Source organism: Dipteris shenzhenensis, chromosome 24, assembly GCF_047967505.1.
Source record: "Dipteris shenzhenensis isolate YYH24624 ecotype China chromosome 24, Dip_SZ_1.0, whole genome shotgun sequence".
Taxonomy (NCBI): Eukaryota; Viridiplantae; Streptophyta; class Polypodiopsida; order Gleicheniales; family Dipteridaceae; genus Dipteris; species Dipteris shenzhenensis.
The window spans coordinates 11,716,930-11,735,959 of record NC_141619.1 but is presented as its reverse complement, the minus strand read 5'-3'; the positions used below and the strand labels follow the sequence as shown (position 1 = coordinate 11,735,959).

Sequence of the window (19,030 nt, the reverse complement as noted above, 5' to 3'; positions counted from 1 at the left end):
TGGTCTTGCATATTGGTGACCCTTTTTGGCCTACCCTATGTGGGTAGGGTATAGTGATGGTTGTTCTCTTTTGAAAGGTAAAATAATATCTTTGATTATTTGCATGAAGTTTAATTCGGGTAATTCAAGTATTGGCCTACATTTATTGTTTAGCATGGCTTTAAAGGAGTAACCTGCACAATGCTTGACTTTCTTGGGTTTCCTTTAGGGTGATATGGTTTTTGGCACATCTCCCTTGCCTGCTTAGCTGTCGATTTTGGATGCACGCAAGAAGTCTGGGATAATTAGAGGTAGTGCCTTGCAAGTTGGATTCTTAGGTGAGATTTGCTGACAAAATCTCATTTAAATTATCAAATCGACCTCTGGCATCAAATTCGAGGTTTTATTTTTGACAAATTTTCTCTAATGAGTTGCAAGATGCATCCTTTGATATTGCAGGCAAAAAGTCTCAAGCACAGTTGAGACGGTGCCAAAAATGGTCATCACCTAGATCACCACTGAGAAGCTAGTTCACCTGTTGAAATGATTGCCACAATCGTTGTTAAGTCAAAAGGATGCGTGGAGGAGAAATAGCTCAAGTTCAGCTATGCTGTTCTCAGGGCCATGCATGCGACTTCATGTTGCATGAGTAGTAGAGATCAAATTTTCATGCTTGCTGAGTTTTGACATTAGCTTCATGATTGGACTACGTTCTTTTGGGCTGAATCTTTCCAGCCAATCTAAGCAATTGCTCGCAACTTTAGGCGATAGAGGGGCTAACTGCTAATACTCCTAACGAGATCTTTGGGCTTCAGAACCTCAAAAAGTCGATTTCACTTTTGAATAATGTCTCTAGAAGGGTTGACTCTCGAAGGGTAATCGTAGATCACTGACTCATCTTTGTCTCGAAAGCAATGCACTCAGCAGTACGCTTTGTAGTGAATTTGGTCAGCTTCAAGGCCTTGTATTTTGTGAAGTATGTCTTCTCACATCTGCATTGGCTGTAGTTTAATTTCTTGTTCAACTTTGTGAATATCACTGCTCTCATTGTATGTCTTCTCACATCCTCATCGTTCTACTGTTGGTCTATAACATGGTAAAGGCATCTCAAGAGCTCGACCTGGAAGAATGAATCTCATTCATCATGTTTGTCTTGAATAGGTAGATAAATTTGGGCTTGCATTATTTCCCAAGTTGTTAATTGCATTTAAAGGCTCTAAACATGCATGTAAGAGTGAGTTCCCATGTTGGCCAACACTGGTATATATGCCAATCCCCTAGCATACAGGAGCATGGCTTGGCATCCATCCCCACGAAGGGGGTGCTGTGCCAGGCCACTGCAAATGTAGATGATGGGCCCCATGATTGAGTTGGCCCTATGATTGAGTTGGCCCTCTGTCATACATGAGGACCCTGCATCAAATTCTGATGCATTTGACAGAATTTGCGCATAAGAACTTGCTTGTTTGGACGACGAATTGGGACTAGGTGGAGAGCCCAGATTAAACCTGTTTATGCATTTAAGCATTGTAGGTTAAACCTGTTTATGCATTTAAACATTGCACGTTAAGCACGTTTAAGAATTGGCGGGAGTTGTGAAATAAACCTTCATCGTCTTCTTCCATCTTTCATCTTCTTCTTCAATCCTTTCTGTTCCGTCCATCAATTCGTCCATTAATCCTTTCTGTTCCGTCCATCAATCCTTTCTCTTCCATTAATCCGTCCTTCCATCCTTCCATTCTTCGCCATGGCTGATCACAAAACGAGTCGTCGTCGACAAGAGAATGGCCGTCGATGCCATCCGCTACGCCCGCTTTGGCATCGGTTCCTGCTTCAAGCATCCCTTGGCTTCCGACATGCATGAAGCCATTAAGTACCTCTCCGCTGAGCTCTACCAGAAAGATTTGCACTTTGTCATGGAGCTCGTTTAGGACGGAAAACCAGCTCGCTTTCTCTGCTATCGAACGTCATGTTCGCTGTTCTCTTTCGGAAATGGAGAACCAGCTCGCTATATATCGCTGCGTAGTTTTCGTTCTGCCGTTTCGTCATGTGTCGACGCAAACAATGCCGTTTCGTCATGTTTCGACGCGAACAACCCCCTCGAAAAACGACGAAACGGTAGAGCGAGCAGTACGTTCGATGGGCAGAGATAGCGAGCTGGTTCTGAGCTTTCTAGGGAGATTTTTTGCAGCTCGTCATAGACCTTACTCAAGTTGGGAACAATCTTGGCCAGAAGGCTATGCTGAGGTACAATGGACGCGGCTTTGCTTTCATCTCTATGGAAGCTCATTTGATGGAAAACTTTCTGCACAGAATGCCGAAGACAACGAGTATGCGAAGGATGTGGAGCCTGAGCTGGAGTTCGTGCTCGTGGAGGGAGACGTTGCAGGGGTGGGAGCGCCATGGACTCTCTTGGTGCTTAACAACGAGGTAGGATTCCAGCAAGAGAACATCGAATCGCTCTGCATTATTGGTCGATCCACAAAGAAGGGGAAAAGGGGAGCCGGCTACATCGTTGAGAAGGTAATCAATCGATATGCTTCTTCGTCATCTTCCTCATTGATATATCTATCCATCATCGTCTGCTCCATCAGAGCAGTCTTCATAGCAACAGATAATGGATTCAGGCGATTCGCTTCAGAGCTTGGTTCCGCCTTGAATCGAATCGCTTGCATCCATCATTTGTTGCTCTGAAGATTAGTTCAGCTTTGAATCCATCATCTCCTGCATCAGAGCTTTGAATCATGGCAATCGTTTCATGATCCTTTCCTTGCTATTTTAGCTCAGCGTTGGTCGACATAGCCTGATTTTTCCCTTCTCGATTTGATCGCAGGTATCGGTTTCAAGAGCGTTTTCCTTATCACTCGCCAGCCGACCGTAATCAGCAATGGCTTTCGCGTTCGCTTCAATGAAGCTCCTTCCCCCGACACAGGCATCGGATACATCGTGCCGGAATGGGCCGAGACCCCCACGGATGCGGAGCTCATCGAATGTCTAGGAGTCGAAAAGCTTCCCACAACCGTGATCGTCCTGCCGATTAGGCATGACAAGGTGCAAGCGATGGTGGAGCAGCTCATGCAGCTCTCCCCGCGTCTTGTGCTCTTCTTGAACAAGCTACAGAGGCTTGCAGCCAGGCGGGGAACCGAAAACACTTCGACGACAACGATGATAGTCCGGCGACGAACAGCAATTTTGAAGGAGATGGGAGATTGCAAGTATTCGATAGTGAGCTTATCATCAGCAACGGAGACATCTTACAATGTGTGGAGTCAGGACTTCGAAGTGAAAGCCGGACACGAAGCCGATCACAGGCGAGATGTCGAAGTTTGGGCGATCACTCTGGCATTCCCTCAAGCTGGTCGTCTCGTCGAGGGAGAAGGAAATGTGTATGCTTTCCTTCCGACGAAGCTCAACACCGAATTTCCGTTCAACATCAATGCCGATTTCCTACTCGTCTCACCGCGAGAAACCATAATCACGTACTTGAACCCAAAGACATTCCCTTCGTCGACAGTTTGTTCTACGGTGATCTTAGTCCCTACAAAGAAGTTCTGGAATTGCTGGGGGTGGTGGTGGACGCTCAGAGTGGGGCTTCCTCCGTCGTCCAACGTTTTGGCATCTTGCGAAGACTGGCTACTCGCAGGTAGAACTTAGCACAGCCGTAAGGTGGTACACCTATCTTCGATCGTGTAACTGGGTAGCCCGACAATCATCTCTTCATATGGATTCTCAATATCCAGCAGGGAAAGCATTCCCTCGGTTCATGGAAGAGCAAGAGCGATTGTGTGATCAGCGACGATGGAGGCTTGTTTCAAGATAAGCTGACCGTCCTGGACAAGCACTACAACAGAAACGTGCTTTTCTTCGAGCAGAACTTGAGAGAGTCAAAGAGCCCAGGCTTCGAAAAGTACTTCCGATTGTGGATGGAATGGAGTGGAAGCAGGATATCAGTGAGTGAAGAAGAGTGCTGAAAAGCGTGGAGCGTGATAGCACCGAAGTGGAAGGATTATTCTGCTGAATTCTTTAGCGAGTTCAAAAGACGCTGTCGAGTGCCTTGTGCTGCTGGTGATGAAGAGTCGAATATGTTGCCATTGGTACACCGGAGGAAATTTTCTACCCAGACAATTTGATTCTAGTAGACCTCTTTGAGAAGGCTCATCCACCTCCCACCTACGTATGGTACCCAACTACCTCCTCAGCTGCACTGTGACTAGAAGCCTTGATTTCTTGCTATGATCAGCTCGGGGTCAAGCCTCTGTCACGCCATGTAACCGAGCTGGGAGGTGGTATAATTGATTCATCCCTCGGCATCATCGGCCAGCAGGTTAAGGATGGGGAAGGCTTGATTGGCAAGGGCATGTACACTATCATTTTGGGATACTGGGCCAATCCTGCCCTCAAGCTATCTGCTATAGCCAGGAAGAAGCTGATCTCGCCATTGATGAGCTTGGCTGAGGTGCAAACGGAGGAACCCATACAAGCAAGGTACATCTTGAACAGGGGGTTGACCCAACCATGCACGGTGCAGCGGGAGCCTTCTGGTGAGGTGGGTGAAGAGCCAAGGCAGAATGGTGTGCATGAACAGGGAAGTGGTGGAGGTGGAGTATGAGTCCGAGTTGGAGTTTAACACTCAGTTTGCGAAGGAAGTATCCAAGGGCCTTCTCGCAGATTTTCCACATCTGGAGGCTGGTCTAACAGATCTCTTGTTCAATGCTGCTGCTTATGACTTTAATGAGGATGCAGTGAGGCGTCTCCTCAAATACAAAAACCTTAGGCTTTTTGATGAGGATGAGGAACTATTCGATGAGCTATGGAAAGGCTTTTGGAAGGCATGTTTGTTGTAGCCAGTTCTTTGCTGAACATGCTGACCCAAAGGCTTTGAGTGATGTCATGGCCCATGCTTCATGTAGGTGAGGCTGCAATGGAATGTAGCCTTTCCTCATCTTATTTCTCTTTTGGATGATTAAAACTTGGTTGTTTCTCTCTCTTTATATGATTCCATATCATCCTTCCATGTAACAGGATTGTTTTTAAAATGTAATCAGTCTCCTCCCACAATGCACACTGTTGCTTAAACTAATATGCAATACGCAGCAATTGAGTCCCTCGGCTCAGAATTAATTTTTACCTTAATTGAATCCAATGGCCTTTTTTCTCCTTGACCTGAAATATGCTAGCTGGTGCCTTCAATTCTTAGATTTTTCTTCAATCAATTTTGAGATTCCTTGGGTGGGTGAGTTCAACAAAAGAGGAAAGGAGTCTAGAATAATTATACAATAAGCACCATGCTGCTTATACGGTTGGCTGCAATCTCAGTGTATCTGGGACAACGAGAGGCTTGCTGCAGCATGTCCTAAATGGCTTCAGGCATGTATCATCTGAATGTAGGATGTATCTTGCGATCAGCAGTTGGAGGTTGTCATGCTTATGCTAGAAGTCCTACATTGCTTGGATCTCACTGTTGGACCCCATATTAATATCACAGTCAACATTAATTGGGCATGTGATTTTGTTGAAGCATATGATGACTTGTTTGTGATAGAATTTTTGGTCTTGGATTCTTGCTAGGCATTTGGGTATTTGTGCTGCTAATTTGATGCTGACTTGGGGTTGGATGGAGGATGGTGACGGTGATGGTGACGGCAATGGCGACTTGTGTCCCTCGCAATCTAGGCTCCCTCCACTCCCTCTTAGACTTGCTTATGGTACCCTCCCTGTGTCATTCTTGTCTCTCTGAACTCACACTTCGCCAAATACGACACTCATTGAGAATCCCTCGTTTTGCATGCAAAATGTGACAGTGGCTGTGCCCCTCATTCCCTCTTTTGGAAGAGAATACTTTGGCCCTGACTTCATAGACCTCGCTGTATTTTTGCCGCTAGTAGACAACTCGATTGTGCTCTCCGAGATGATTGTTGGAGATGGATACAGAGATACGTGGACCTCTCCTGTTGGCTCCCAAGGACCCAAAGAGGAATCAGTGAACGAGGAAACCCCTACACCATTGCCGGGCGTGGAGGTAGCATACTTGGAAGGGCCTCAGGTCGTGGTTCTTTCAACACCGGAGTAGCGTCTCCTAGTTGCCTTGGACAAGCTTCAACACCTGGCGCCTCATACACGGGCGCTCTTCAGCAAAGCTGAGGAGGCTTCTCCTCTATCCCCTTCAGAGAAAGAAAAAACCTTCTGACACCTCTCGGACAAGCGGGCGTACAAGAAAAGAGGAACGGGACCCAAACCGTAGCTGAGACCTGAGGATTTCAGATGTCTCACATGGTTTTCTTTCAAGGAAAAGGGTGGCATCCATTAAAATTTCTTCTAGTAGCTCAGTCTTAGTTTTTTCAGGTTTCTTCTTTATTGTTTTCTTTTAAGGCACTTGAGTGCCTTGTTAAAGTGCACGATAGGTTTTGAATTATTATTAGATAAATGAACGGTTCTTAATGATGACTTTTATGGCACTTAGCACAAGCTCATGCATATTGGAATGATTTAAAACATATGTAGTGTTGCTCTTACTTTCTTTGTTATTTCACATTATTGAAAAGGTTCTTCCTTAGTTTAGTGAAATGGTGCAAGACATCTAGTAGATATACAAGGTGAGCATCACATGTGAAATTAAGCCTTCTAACAAAGAAGAAAGCATTTTGTTATTTTTCTTGCAAAGGGTAACCTTCAAATAATGAGAGCACTTAATCTTCATGAGAAGATGTTGATGCTGCTTTGGTTGGTGATGCTGAAAGTTGTTTGGATAAATGCAAGAGGCCTCAGGATTGGAAAAGGCGATGGCAAATGCCGGTGATGCCAGGACGCACAGGAAGACATATTCCACCTTTTTGTAGCTTGCCCTTCAGCTAGGGAAATCTGGAAGAGAGTCCAAATGCAACTAGGAGAGCCAGTCAACTGGAAGACTATTTTGCTAGGAGATGCTTTTAAAGTCAAACATTCACGCTAGGCAATAGTGCGAGCGCTTGCACTATGGTCTTGCACTATGGTTTTCATGTAGTTTTTTTGGGTTTCTTCTTTATTGTTTTCTTTTAAGGCACTTGAGTGCCTTGTTAATGCACATGACAGGTTTTGAATTATTATTAGATAAATCAACAGTTCTTAATGTTGAAATTTATGGCACTTAGCACAAGCTTATGCATATTGGAATGATTTGAAACATATGTCGAGTTGCTTTTACTTTCTTTGTTATTTCACATTATTGAAAAGGTTCTTCCTTAGTTTGGTGAAATGGTGCAAAACATCTAGTAGATATACAAGGTGAGCATCACATGTGAAATTAAGCCTTCTAGCAAGTAAGTGTTCCAGCATAGAAGAAAGCATTCAGTTATTTTTCTTGCAAAGGGTAACCTTCAAATAATGAGAGCACTTAATCTTCATGAGAAGATGTCGACGCTGCTTTGGTTGGTGATGCTGAAAGTTGTCTGGACAAATGCAAGAGGCCTTAGGATTGGAAAAGGGGTCGGCAAATGCTGGTGATGTCAGAACGCACGAGAAGACATATTGCAGCCTACCCTTTAGCTAGGAAAGTCTAGAGGAGAGTCCAAATGCAACTAGGAGAGCTAGTCAACTGGAAGGCTATTTTGTTGGAAGATGCTTCTAAAGTCAAACACTCACACTAGGCATTAGTGCGAGTGCATGCACTATGGTTTGTGTGGATTGCTAGGAATGATTTTCAATTTAATGATAAGATTACTGAAGAAGAATTTCTCTTTACTGAATGGTTAGCAGGCTTTGAAGATGTATGACAATGACCTTGCGCAATTCTTTGCTGAAATCAAAAACCACGAGTTGGAGCATCGTCCGAATTTTAATCAAGAGTGCCACTTCAAGGATTCTAAATACTATGAGACTGACTCTAAGACAGAGTGAAGCAGCTTCGCGCTTTCTTCTTAGTTGTTTTGAGATACGCAGAAATGTGGTTTTGTTGTGAACCATCAATGTATATCATATGAAACTGTTTATAATATAAACCTTTTTTTTCTCTTGGGGCTTTCAGATGTCTTACATGGTTTGCTTTCAAGGAAAAGGGTGGCATCCATTAAAATTTTTTTTAGTAGGATCGGCAGGTGCTCAGTTTGCCTATTTTCATGTAGTTTTTTCGGGTTTCTTCTTTATTGTTTTCTTTTAAGGCACTTGATGCCTTGTTAAGGTGCATGACGGGCTTTGAATTATTATTAGATAAATCAACGGTTCTTAATGTTGACTTTTATGGCACTTAGCACAAGCTTATGCATATTGGAATGATTTGAAACATATGTAGAGTTGCTCTTACTTTCTTTGTTATTTCATATTATTGAAAAGGTTCTTCCTTAGTTTGGTGAAATGGTGCAAAACATCTAGAAGATATACAAGGTGAGCATCACATATGAAATTAAGCCTTCTAGCAAGTAAGCATTCTAGCATAGAAGAAAGCATTCAGTTATTTTTCTTGCAAAGGGTAACCTTCAAATAATGAGAGCACTTAATCTTCATGAGTAAACAGTCAAAGAAGTGCTTGGAAAGGTCTCTATTAGAGAGTACTATAAGTATTAGGTTGGATAAGCCTCTAGTTGTGAGGATCACCTTAAGTCAGCCTCTAAAGGAGAGAAGCTCTAGTAAAAGGTGTAAGAATTCAAGAGTGAGCACCATTGCTATTAATAGTTTTGATAAGCCTTTAATAAGTAGCATCATTAGGTCATGTAAGGCTCTTGCAAAGAGCATTGTAGTTCACAACTAGAAATCATGGATATATGCCATTTCAATTCAAAAGTTAGATATCAGACTTGTCATTGCCAACAACATCTAATATGGAACCAGAAGAGTGGGTTTCGGTCACAAAGATTCTATACATGCCTTGCTTAGAGGCTTATCATTTTTTTGTTATTCTATATGGATGAAACATGGGATAAGTGCACCAACTTATCTTTGTGGAACTTGCGTAGGCTAGAGCCACTAGTGGATAGAATGCAACAACCATAGAGGAAGATGATATAATATACTCAGTGGATAAAGATTAGTTGGTTGACATGCTTGACATGGGTGACTATTTTGTAGTACTTACATCTCCTACAAATGAAGATGATGAGGACTATTACGTGGTGCTATTGCAAGCAACCCAAAACAGGCCTCTAAGAAGATGTCAAGGATGGCTAGGGTAATAGGTTCAACATCATAGATGAAGTGGTGTATGGAATCTACTATGCAAAACTCTGTTACATAGCGCATGTTGATGCAATGTTGGCAATCAAGTTCTAGACTACAAGTTAAACACAAGGTTAAAGGCCATAGAATAGTGTATCATGCCCCAATGGAGGTGCATAGAACAATCTTGGGAAACACTTTGTCCCAAATACTCCTTTTTTGGTCACCTTATGTTACTTTAATCCCAAAACTAGATTTGTGGTAGATATTGTAGCTCAATGCTACCATTGCACAATATGTACACAATACCACAAATATCCAACGAATGAGTGAACAACGTGAAAGCTATTTCGTGTGTGGTTTTTTTACACCGATTGTGCTTTGTATTCTTTGATTTCTTTTGGAGTCAAGATTGATCTTCAAAATGTATTGGTATATCATATGACCTTAGGCCTTGTGTTTGAGTGCTCCATGTGAGATGTTTTATGGTGCTCTTTGCAAGAGGCTTACCCAAAATTCTTTTTTAGACTTTCCCATAATGGTTTAGTGCTCATTGATGAGGCTCACCTAAAAGAGATGAATGGAATGTAGATGCCTATCCTATAAGACTTAACTAGTGAGTAGCTGTGCAAAGCAATACCAAAAGAGTAGCTTCATATCAAAATAATACTAAAACACTAGCTACTTGTTAGGAAATAGTATAAAAATATGTTATCAAAATGTCAACAATGCAAGATAGAAGCATGATCACGAAGTTGAATCTACATCTAGTTCTCTTCAATGTCGTTGCTACTCAATAGTATAGCACACTTATTTCAAACCTTGAAAATGAATTCCAATGTTAAAATTTGCTTTTTGACATTCAGAATTATAATGTAACCTCATGAAAACACATCAATTATAAAAAACTTTTCATTAGATAATTTGTGCTAAGAGCATTGTGATATGTATGCTATATAGCAAAAAATGATGATATCTAACTATGCTATGTGCTATCTACCTTTATTTTAACAAATCAAATGTGTAAGTGTACTTGGCAAGTCCACCTATAGAAAATGTATCTATATAGCTAGCCTACATGGTAGCATGCTTAGCTTGTATGCTAACATGTTGAGTTTTGAGGAGGCAAAACATGTCTACTTCTATATTTACTTGAATGCTCATCATTATAGCTTGCATAATGCAATAAATTTTGATCTACATATAGTGTTGTGTAACTAGGGATTGCATATTTATGTAATCACATAGATTTTTGTGGGACTTGCACTTGTGAACATTGCTTTCACAAAATTATGCACAAAATGATGACAAAACCTTGCTGGTCTTAAAAAGGAGAAACTGTTAAATAGTATTGGTAAAATAATAGTTACCACTAGTAAACAGCCACAATACTATTGATAATAAGCAATAGTATATTTGTAACTCTATGAAGGGGATTGGAAACGGAGAGATGGAGGATGGAGATGGAAAGGGTAGTGGGTTTGATGGTGATGGACACATCGGTCACCATCGCTACCCCTCTTTTCCCCCAATTATACGTCTCCTTCTGCATGGTACTATCGGTGATCCCAAGGCTTAGAGAGAAGTTACATTGCCGCACGAACTAGACAAGCCAAAGATTTGCTACCTCTATCATTTTTTGACGAGTTTGCATTCTCAGACGAACAAGCCTTTCCCGCTTTAGCCAAAGATTCCTCCGCTCTGGAAACATGCTTCTTCCCTCGTTAGCATAATGGATCCTCCTTCTCTAGCAATTGAGGAGGTAGAGGAGGAGGAGTGGCTCGAACCTCCTACTCCCATGCAGTTCAAAAGCCACAAGAGGGCTTCTTTAGCCTCCCTCTGAGATTGCATGTTACTACTAGCCTTAACCATCCACATGGGTCCATGGCTCCCGGACGCATATACTAAGCATCACCCTTTAACTCTCCCCAGTACAGAAGAGGTGCAAGAAACTCCTTTTAAGGGGGAGAGCGAGTTCCTACAACAACCTTCGTCAATACATGTGCCTTTCTTGTTGCAAGTGAAGGAGAAGGTAGAAGAGATGACTCCTTAACCGACAACTGACACTTATAGAGCGAATCTAGTGGTAGGATCTCCAGCTATAAGGACGAAACTAGAGGAGGTGCTAACAATCAAGGTGAAATTAGAGGAGGCACAGCAAGTAGCACTACAACCAATGAGGAACACGTAGGAGAATGAAGAGTTGATCATGAACTTATTGGAAAGACTCCGAATGAGCAGGGGATACCCGTAGCCAGCTAGAAAAAAATGAATGTGTTGACGTCCTAGGACGATCAAGCATCAAAAGCTCTTCTACAACTAACTGCTCGAGGGGCATTCCACACTAAGGGTGACGATGAACCACTAAGTGCAACTAAGTTAGCTGTGGGCTTCCTAGATGACAAACTCCTTAATGATTCAGTCTTCTGCCTAGGTACTCATGCTTTGGTAGGCTTCCTTCCTGGAGTCAGACCCCCAATGGCCTTTATTGAGACTTGGATCAAGGCAAATTGGGTAACGAAGGGCATGAATGTGTTGAATGTTAGATTCTTGAAAAAGGTTTTCTTTGTTTTCCTCTTTGAAAAGCCTGAGATGGTAGCAAGAGCTTTATAGCATGATCTTTAGACCATTGGAAATCAACCTTTATCCTAGAGGTTATATTGAAATGTTGCAACACTTTTGTAACATACTCCTTTTGTGAAAGATAAAGGAGTTTCCTACGGTCATGCGTGATGCGCATACCAAGAATATGACTTGCAAGTCCCAAATCCTTCATGTCAAAGGCCTCATGCAACTTGGCCTTCAATGCATCTAGCTCATAGGTGTTCGTGCTAGCCAATAGCATATTATCCACATAAAGTGCCAGGAATATCAAGCCATTATCCTTAGCCCTTTTAGTGTAAAGGTAGTGATCAGTCTCACTTCGTCTCAAAACCCTGGGATCAATTAAAGCATCAAACTTCTAATACCATTCTCTAGGTTCTTGCTTATTGCCATAGAGACTCTTTTTCAGCTTGCAAAGCAAATGCTCTTTGCCTTTTTCTTCAAAGCCTTTTGGCTGTACCATGTAAATTTCCTCATGTAGATCCCCAGGCAAGAAAGCTGTCTTGACATCCATCTACATAAGCTCCATATCCTCTACTGCCACAAGTCCAAGTATGCATCTAAGTATGGTCATTTTCACAACCGGAGAGAACATCTCATCAAAGTCCACACCCTTCTCTTGCTTGAACCCTTTAGCAACCAAACGAGCCTTATACTTAGGCACATCATCACCTATGACCACCATCTTGTACATGGCAATGCTTTCTTTCCATGTGGCAAAGAAACCAAGTCCCAAGCCTTATTCTTCATGAGTGAAATTATCTTTGATTGCATAGCATACTCCCACTTGTGCTGATCCTCACACATCATAGCCTCTCTATAGTAGCAAAAAGGCTCCCCACAATTAGTAATCATTACATAGTCTGCCCATAGAACAAATCTCTCAGGTGGTGTAAACACTCTAGCTAATCTTCTCAAGGGCATTTCAGCTTGCTGTCCCACCTACATATCAACCTAATTGGGCTCATTATTTCCACTAATAGTTGATCCATCATCTACCCTTGATTGTATACCTATCGGAGTACCTGGGGGCACCATTTCCTGCATATTCGGTGTATGGACAACTTGTTGTCTATCAACATATGCTAGTGGATTCACATCCTGGAAAGTGATTCTCCTCACTTCCACATCCCTCATGGGTGTCTTCTTCTCATTGAAGACCACATCATGGCTTTGTATGATCTTCTTTGATTCTGGATCCTAGAGACAATAGTGTTGAGAGTTGTGGTGCCATGAGCACATAATAAGAGTCTAAGGTATGTACTAAGGAAAGAATCAAAGTAGCCACCCTAGGATGTGGACTACATGATGTGGAGATGTGGATTGAGGTTATCCACAACGAGAGATGTGGATCAGAGGATCCCACATGTGTTGATTATTCAAAGAACTCTCTCTATATAAGAAGCCTATTATGTATGTGTTGAATATAGAGATTTCAATAGATCGATTGTTGCCTACCTTATGTCTCTCTCATGGTGTTACGATCCTCCTTGATCCCTCACTTTGTCATGGTATCAGAGCTTAGGTCTAGCTCTCCTAGATTAGTTGTAGGCACACCTTACGTGCTCATGTTTTCTCTTAGATATAGATTTTAGACTGAGAGAGAGTGATCTTCACTTGAGCTCTTCATTCCGTTCATGCTGTCTTGTGAGAGTATTCTTTGAGAGAGAGGGAGGTAGACTATCTTCAAAGTCCTATCCTTATTACAAGCCCTCGGACCTCTACAACAGATACTTATGCCCACCTTCAACTAGCCTCTACAGCCTTCTAAAGCCTAAGCTTAAAAATCCAAGAGGGATAGATTCCTGTTTCCGGTGTCGATGCAGTTAGGTCATCTCTACATCTAAAGGTTGTGAAGAAAAGGTTGAAGCTAGCGATGGCGATGATGGAATGGAAGCTTGTGTGAAATTGCAGGTGATGAAGGTGGTGATGGCAGATACCTACAACCATCTCCAATGAAGCATCTACAACACGACTCAGCATCGACTCCTATGAGCAGCCAACAACTACAAGCTAGCCTCTATAGCAACACGGCGTAGCTACCTACAACCTCCGCTCACACACAAAGCAATGCCTTTAACTTGCTGCTCCAGAAGACTACCGTGACCTTTATCGTCTTCCTTATCAACCGCCACAGCGTATGAATCGCCCGTCCTACCTAAAGCCAAGGGATTAGTGTGTTGGCTAAGGCCTTATTCAGTACAAGACGAAGAAGCAACTCCTACTTCTCAAAAACACCTTTTCCATTCACGTAGTCGCTACCAAAACTCGTGCGCACGAGAAACCTCCATCGAAGGCTCTATAGCATAGCCAATGACACTTCAGCGCCTCCATCAAGCATGGCTTCTTTGAACCTCTGAGACCAGCCTGAACCACAAGCTCCTAGCGCCCATTAATGGCTCCTATAGCTCACGGGCCAGCATATGGCTCCTGCTCCAAAGCAAGGCAAATTACATCTCAGAAAATAAGAAGATCTCAACAAACGAATCATGAGTAGCAGAGATTTATCAAGCCATTTGTGTGTTGGAAACCATAGCTAGAGGCTACGATTTTGGATTCTGTCCATTCCACAGCATCCGAAAGGGTCTAAAATCCTTTACTGCAGTCTCCAATCTCTGGTTCGTAATAGTTGTGGACTCCTCAAGATTCTTCATCGACACATCTCTATTTTTCTTCTCCAAAACCTTCATAGCCCAAGGTTGGTTCACACCCTACCATGTGGTAGATAAGGTGGTATCCTTTAACTATGGTTAAGTTAACTGTTTGGGTTAGTTGAGCCATGGTATAGTTTGAGTAACCTTGGGTTAACTAAGCTGGGGTAATAGGCCACAACAGTGCCCCACATAAGCACAACAACCTTGCTAAGCACAATATGGAATTTTGCATGTGAATCCCTGCACCACATTAGCAAAGGCCTTCTCTTCTCTACAAAATCTTCGACAAGGCGTAACTCTCAATCCAGAAAGAATTTGCATGCACTCCAAAAAGGAAAAATAACCGGTTTTTTGGCTCTATGCACCTGTTAACTTAGATTTTTTGCATGCAATTAGACATTGCTAGATTTGAAAGTATCTTCAATTGGTAAGACCTTTGCAATGGCAATACGCACCCCAACTGTTGAGAAGTTCACTGGGAATGATTTTACACTGTCTATGCAAATGAGGTATCTCCAGATGCATCAAAAGCTTTGGAAAACTATGAAAAGAGACATACCCACTACACAAAATGATGCGTAGAAGGAAGAAAATGAAGCCGCACTATCACTCATTGGTTTGCACTTGGGTCCAAACATAATTCCATCATATAGGCTCCAAGGATCATGCCAAGGATACATGGGATGAGTTGAACACAGTGTTTGATGCAAAAGCAAAAAACCAAGAAATCCATCTTAAGATTAAATTCTATGATATGCACATGGGCTTCAATGAATCCATGGCACAATGTGTCAACAAAATCAAAAGCATTATGACCCAACTAGAGGGCATAAATGCAAAAGTAGGGAAAAAATATGCACTTGCAATTCTCCTTAAAAGCATGCCTACAAAGTACAGTGCATTGAAAACCACTTTGAAGAATTTGCTAGATCCAAAGTTTGAGGAATGTGTATCCTCTCTTCTTGAAAAAGAAAGAGACTTGAAGGCATCACCATCAACATCAACATCTACATCAACACGCAATAGCTATAATGAAGAACAAGCACTGTTCAGTAAAACATCAACGAAGTGCTACCATTGCAGAAGGATGGGTCACTATCAAAGTGACTGCAGACTAAAGAACAAACCAATGTGTCACCATTGCATGAAGTGGGACACAAGGAAGAAGATTGCAGATTGAAGAACCAGCAAGTCAACTACATAGCATCATCATCAAGCCATGAGCCAAAAGGCGACATCAATGGAATGTATTGAGAAACAAAACCTTGCCAAACTTGCCTATATTTGTAAATCAAATCTGACCACTTGAGAGTAGCCATGTAAGCACCCACGGGAGGTTTGATCTTGTAACTCACATCTGACTACCTTGTAGTAGCCAAAGGATCATGGCACCAAGGGGAGGTGTTGAGAGTTGTGGTGCCATGAGCACATAATTAGAGGCTAAGGTATGTGCTAAGGAAAGAATCAAAGTAGCCACCCTAGGATGTGGACTACATGATGTGGAGATGTGGATTGAGGATATCCACAAGGAGAGATGTGGATCAGAGGATCCCACATGTGTTGACTATTATTCAAAGGGCTCTCTCTATATAAGAAGCCTATTATGTATTGTTGAATATAGAGATTTCAATAGATCGATTGTTGCCTACCTTATGTCTCTCATGGTGTTACGATCCTCCTTGATCCCTCACTTTGTCAAATAGCCCATCTCTCCACTTTCACCATAACCCAGAAAGATGCATTTGCTAGACTTAGGATCTCGACCTCCTTTCAAAGCTCTTTTGGCACATGTGCATATGCCTCACACCCAAATATACGCAAATGAGAGTAAGAGGGCTTCTTGCCACTCCATGCCTCTCCAAAATACCACCATCCAAACTCTTACTAGGTGACCTATTGATCACATGCATTATAGTCTTCATTACCTCCACCCAAAAACCACTAGAACGACTTGCATTAGAAAGCATACATTGCAACCTTTCCTAAATGGTGCAGTTCATCTTTTTTGCAATTGGATTTTGCAATTGGATTTTGCTCTGGAGTATGAGGGAACATGAGCTCCCTCTTGATCTCATGTGTATCATAGAAATGTTGGAAGTCATGAGAGAGATACTCTCCACCATTGTCAGTCCATAGCATTTAAGCATTCTATTTGAATGATTTTTAACCAAAGGTAGCCATTTCTAAAATATCTGGAACACATCGCTCTTTTGAGCCATAGCATAAGCCCACACTTTCCTAGTGCAACATCAATGAATGTCACACTGTATTCAGCCCTGCCTAATGATTGTGTAGGCATGGGACCACATACATTTGAATGCACCAAATCTAAGTCTTTCAAGCTCTTTCTTTCCCCTTCCTTTATGGGCTGATTTAGTTTGCTTCCCATAGAGACAATGCTCACAAAATTCAAAGTTAGAAAAACTCAAATGGGGTGCATAACCCAAATGGCATAAGAGTTTCATTCCATTTTGGCTCATGTGCCCCAACCAACAATGCCACAAAGAAGTACTTGGCTGCTTGGTTATTGCAACAATATGATCAGACACCCCTGAAACATGTAAGGGATACAATGTCCCACACTTGGCACCCCTTGTCAAAACCATAGAGCCCTTTTGAATTTTCCAACACTGGAAGCCAAAGGTGGACTAAAAGCTAGCATCATCTAGTTGACCTGCTAATACTAACTCTTGGTCAGCTTAGGCACATGTCTCACATTTTTCAAAACAAATGCAGACCCATTCACAAAAGAAAACTTTATCACTTGCTCCCACTATGTCACATGCATAGTTATTTCCAAGATGCACACAACCTACATTTCCACTGTCATAAGTGGAGAACCATTCCTATGGGGAGTAACATGGAATGAAGCACTAGAATCCAAAATCCAATCTTGTGAATATGCATCATCTGAAGTGGTAAGCAACTCTGCAGGTAGACTAGACATGAAGAGAATGTCATTGTCACTATCATCAGTGACTGCATTGATATACTTGATCTTCACTTTTCCTTTGTCCTCCCTTGGACTCTCTTCCTTCTTATTTGCACCCCAATTTGCATTATTTTTCTTATCCTTTTGCTCCCTCTTCAGCTTGTAGCAATCCTTTTTCATGTGGCCCTTCTTGCCACACTAGTAACACTCAATGTTTCGAGCCTTGGTTTTGCTATGAGACTTCCCCTTGAACTGTGATCTATCCCTTTGCACATTTAAGGCTGCATTCTATTTAACGCCATTCATAGACTTCCGTCTAATCTCCTCAGCCAACAAGCTACCTACAGCATCATCAAACTTCAGTACTCCACTAAGTGCAGAGTTACTAACAGCAATAACTATACGGAAGGTATCCCATGAGGATGGCAATGAACACAAGAGGAATATTGCCTTAGTATCCACATCAAAATTCAGCTTCTGATTCTAAATCTTGTTGAAAATAACATTAGATTCATTCAAGTGAGAAGCAATGGAGACCCCTTCCTTCATTTGTAGGTCAAACAACCTCTTCATGAGGTAAATTTGATTAGAGGTAGTTTCCTTCTCATAAATGGCACATAATTTCTTGCACAAATAGTTTGTAGTTTGCTCATTTACTACTATGAAATAAATTGACTCTACATGATGAATTCTAACTGTAGACTTTGCTACTGCATCCAACTCATTCCAATCATCGTCAGACATAGTTGCAGGCTTAGCTATAATCCCTTCCAAGGCTTTAATCTACTTCTTTTGAATAAGCACATCCCTTATCTATTATTTCCACAAATAAAAGTTTGTCCCATCCAAGTCCTTTTCAGACATGGAAGAGGATGCCATGATCCAAATAAAGCAAAATCCCAAAAGCTAGTGCCTGCAAGAAAGAATCACACCAAATACCAGGTGCACCCAAATATGTCTATCACAATGGAGGGTAATATCACCAAAAACTCAAAGCTCAAAGCATCAAAACGCATCTGACTGATGTGCATATAGTATGCATCTATATGAGCAAATATGGCCCAAAAGAAAATGTAAAACTTCAATGAAAAAACAATGACAACCCCAATGCCAATAAGAGCCAAATGCCTCAAGCATAAACACCATCCATGGGTATAAGCATCATCAATGTCTCATCCAAGAAAGCATAGCAGAATCAGTGCATCAACTGCAATGTGTCAAAGTCATCCCTCAGCATAAAATAGCATTTGTGTGCTAAATGTCCATCAATAAAGCATCCCACAAGGCAATCTGGGCCTATATCAACACATCCAACAAGGATTACAATGTGGGAGAGGAGAGCACTCACACGAAGGGATAGGAGACACCAAAAGTGGTGGAGCAAAAGCTACTCCAGCTTATTCCTCTTTCATATATATATGAGTATACATGGGCATTGTACAAGTGGGTGGGCACACTGCCCTTTACCCCAACAACCTCCCACTTAAAGGCAGTGTGCCTTTAAGGGAGTATAGTACACATATAATACAATCAGCCATAGGCTGAAAAACAAGATGACCACACCGTCATCCTATGCCCATCGGCACTTTACAATGTGCAAAGTGCATAGAGGATAAGCTGCTAGCAGACATTAGGTTTGCAGGATAGAAAATGACAAGCTGTAGATGCCTGTCAACCAAGATCTCATGCCAGATCTCACTGGGAGAGTGAACTCTCACCACCACGTGCTCCTGTGCTA

General features: G+C 42.1%; 1 pseudogene; it reads left to right on the top strand.

The window, feature by feature from the left end:
* The first annotated feature begins 1,763 nt into the window (after window positions 1–1,763).
* On the top strand, window positions 1,764–6,049 carry LOC147886225 (protein NO VEIN-like; annotated as a pseudogene).
* Window positions 6,050–19,030: the final 12,981 nt, after the last annotated feature.